The sequence below is a fragment of the Wyeomyia smithii genome, chromosome 3, assembly GCF_029784165.1.
Source record: "Wyeomyia smithii strain HCP4-BCI-WySm-NY-G18 chromosome 3, ASM2978416v1, whole genome shotgun sequence".
Taxonomy (NCBI): Eukaryota; Metazoa; Arthropoda; class Insecta; order Diptera; family Culicidae; genus Wyeomyia; species Wyeomyia smithii.
The window spans coordinates 193,541,554-193,545,568 of record NC_073696.1 but is presented as its reverse complement, the minus strand read 5'-3'; the positions used below and the strand labels follow the sequence as shown (position 1 = coordinate 193,545,568).

The 4,015-nt window shown below is 38.7% G+C and overlaps 1 pseudogene; it reads left to right on the top strand.

Annotated features, from left to right (window-relative positions):
• The first annotated feature begins 2,042 nt into the window (after positions 1 to 2,042).
• Positions 2,043 to 3,639, top strand: LOC129728959 (probable cytochrome P450 313a4; annotated as a pseudogene).
• The last annotated feature ends 376 nt before the right edge of the window (positions 3,640 to 4,015 follow it).

Sequence of the window (4,015 nt, the reverse complement as noted above, 5' to 3'; positions counted from 1 at the left end):
ATTCAAACCAAAAATGGCCGCCTTCGGGCCACCACTTAGAATTTTCAAAGGCACAAGACTCGGTAACAAGTAATGCGTCATCTGTGAAAAGGCTGTTTTATGTTTGCTGTGGTGAAGCAAACATAAAATAGCGTTTTCACAGGGAGTGCATTATTTATTTCCGAGTCCTGTGCTTCTAAAAATACGAAGTGGTGGCTCAAAATTGGCTGTTATTGGCTTCAACACCGTTTCACCTTAAGGACCATTCGCTTTTATTTGCCTGATCATTTTTTGTTTATATTCAAGCTTAAATACCACAAGCGATTCTTCATCTTTTCAGTTACAGCGTCTGAGACGACTATCAATTTCGGCATAAGCGAAAGAATCACGTAGAAAATTCATAACTTGATAAATACATTAGCCAGCAGTCGTACATCCGAAAAACACTTGAATGTGAAGTTTGACTACCAACAGGGACATGTCTTGAATGCAATTTATGGTCAATGATCAGAACTTTTGGATCATTGAAGCTGTGAGTGACTTGATTGGCTGTGAATGAGTTGATTTCGTTTGATGCTCTTGTAAAACGGTTAAAGACAAGTGTTTGAAGTCCGATGCTCTTGCCATGTAATATATTTTGCATAAAAGTTCATAGAAATGAAGAGGACAAGTAATATTTTTTAATTTTCGAAACTTTTCCGAAATATTTCGATCCACTAGCGTATTATGAACTTCTTAGGCGATATTTTTGCCGTAGCTTGAATCTATTTTGAGCGCACCCAAGAACTTTGCACTTTCATCAAAACTCTGAGAATTGCTATTCGATCAACAGGAGATCTACCGACCGTATTTGATAAAATTCGCCATCGTAGTGCATTCAGATCACTAGTGCTGAACTGTTTCATAGAAAATAATAATAATAATAATAATATTCAAAATAACATCAAATCCATACAAAAAGTTCTTAATAATTTTAATAATTTTGCTTCACCAATCCGATTGTGGCGGTTCACTTTACGCAGTTGCAGCAATGAAGTACGATTGAGGATATAATCACTGAATGGCAGTTTCAAAACCTCTAACGAATATGAGAGGTCATTCATTCATTACGTACTAAGTAGAAGGGGATATTCAACGAAGAGTTCCATTGCGCGAGGCCCCCATGCAAAATTGCGTTATTTATGGGTGGGAGGTGTTCAGAATTGCTATAATTTAGCGTTACGAAATATGTGAATGTCCCTAACGACATGATTTTATAATTGAAGAGTATTTCGTCGCAAAATATACAACTATTTTAAGAAACTAAGGCGAAAATTCCAAAAAGAGTTAAAAACAACAGTTCTTATGAGAATCTATTATTTTTTAAATATAAGCGTTTTGTGGGTCCATTTAATGAACTCGGATCAACTTCAAATTTTCATGGCTTATTTTTGGAGTAAAAAGGAAACGTTTTCCGCCCGGCGCTCATCGAATTCGCATGATGTTACAAAAATGGCCACTCTAATGTGCATGGTATTGAAAATTAGTGACGGAAATGTACTTGGAATCGAGCGACGAATCAGATGATGTTTTACAACCAGATAACAACAGATTTTTATCCTAATCTAACTATATATCTGATCATCTACCGAAGTGCAAACTTACATCACTCTCCAACACACCCCTTTTCGGTGAAAGTCCTCGCTCACGACGCACGTCAAATGACTGATACGAATCATTCTATTTGTTCCCGTAAGAATATAATAAACAACTCTTTCAACTTTCCTGAATCATTTCATCGTAGCACCTAGGGTGGGTTTCGATGTTCTGCTGCGGTGGTGAATATGTACTCCATGTAAATTTAAAATAAAAAAAATCGCATAATTATTCTCAACTAACCCATTCTAATCACATACATATAACAAAAACAAAATAAAGTTTTCAAACCTACACCCGGAACCCTAGGAAAAGGTTTCAAGAACAACTGAATCTTTTAAACGCTCAGTTATAAAAGCGAGTCAGTTTATAATAGAAGCTTTCAGTACGGCTTTCACTCTGCTATTCGATTGCCATTCGCACGCGCCATGTTCGATTTGTTGCTTATTTGTTTAATATTTTTCGCCAGCGTTAATTATTTCACATTTCGTCGTTCGCGAAAACGCCTATACGAACTAGCTGCAAAAATACCTGGGCCGTTCGATTGGCCTCTAATTGGAAGTGTACATCTGGGCATCCGCCTTAGGCCACACGAATTGTTCGACTTCTTGCTGCAGCATTTGCACACAATCGAAACACCGGCTCGAGCGTGGCTAGGACCTGCACTAATTGTCTTCTGTGATCGACCAGAACACATAGCAGTGATTTGCAATTCTCCAAGCTGTGTTAAGCGATCATACTATTACAAATTCATCCGATTTGAAAAAGGCCTGTTGAGTTCTGGGCCAGAGCTATGGCGATTGTTACGCAAACGGCTAAATACTAGTTTTTCTTCAACGATTATTAATAAATTCGTGCCCATTTTCAACGAACGAGCAGATAAATTAGTGCAGACCCTGGATACATTCGTAGACCAGGGAGCGTTTGATATGCTACCGCAGGCGAGTACTTATACATTATCCTCAACGCTACTAACTTTGCTCGGAGCTAACGTGCGTGTTGATGATCGCGACTATCAAGAGCAGTTCGCGGACAACTCAGCAAAGTGATACAGTCATTCGATGATCTTCAAATCATATAATATTCAGTGGTACTTATTTTTACAGAATGTTTTTGTTGATGTGCAGTAGAATATATAAACCTTGGATGTATCTGGAGTTCACCTACCAGTTTACAAGTAACTCTAAAAAGGAACAGAACTACATACGGAAACTAAAAGATCTTTCGTATGAGGTAAAAATGATAGTAACTTTCTGAGTTAAACCGATGAACATTTTCTGCAGGTTTACGACCAACGTCAATCAATAAAATCTACACAAAAGATAGACCAGTCAGAAGACGTTCCCAATCATAAAGAAATACTAATCGAGCGGTTGGAAAAGATGACGACTGGAACACATGAAATCGGTGAAGACATATTGATGGACAATATCGATACTTTCCTATTCGCCAGTAATGACACAACGTCCTTTGCTATTGCGCCAACCCTACTCATGATGGCTATGCAAAGTGCAAGATCGGGTTTATCAGGAAGTCATAGAAGTGGTTCCTCAAGACGGTTACATTACTACCGAGGACCTTGCCTCGTTAGAGTATCTAGAAATGGGCATCAAGGAATCACTGCGACTTATACCGGTAGTAGCCATACTTGGAAAGCATTGTGAGCAGGAACTGCAGATCGGCGAGTGGACCATACCGGCTGGAGCGGAGATAGCTATACCCATCATAAAACTGCATCGAGACAAAACGATTTGGGGAGAGCGTTCGGATGAATTTGATCCAGATAATTTCCTCCCGGAACGGTGCTCCCAAGGACACCCTTACGCATACATTCCATTTAGTGCGGGGATTCGAAACTGCATCGGAATGAGATACGCCTGGATATCGCTGAAGATAGTGCTAACGAAACTAACTATGCAATACAAATTTACAACGGCATTGGCATTGAATGATCTGAAATTCCAAGCGTCCATTGTGCTAGGAATAACCAATCAACACATGATGCGGGTTGAACGCCGAACATAGAATTCGACCTCTGTTTCGGAACACATCTTTGGTTACTGTGGAGTGCAATCAGCTGCTATAGAACAATAAATTTGTGAAATGAATTAACAATAAAGATCTATTATGATTGATATATAAGTGCATGTCATGTTAGATAAGTTAAAATGCAATAGGCCGCAGTTTACTTCTGAGCGTACGCTTAACTCGTATCAGTCGTGTAAATATGCATACTATTATTATCGAAAGGAAAAAACATCTTGTTGAAATTCATACGAATGTGCTTTAATAATAAAAAAACACTCGCAACGGATTACTCACTGGCAGAATTCTGTACTACGCAAACTATGCTGTTGACAACTCTGCTTACGTCAGTAAGCTCCGCAAAACTAAATTCTAG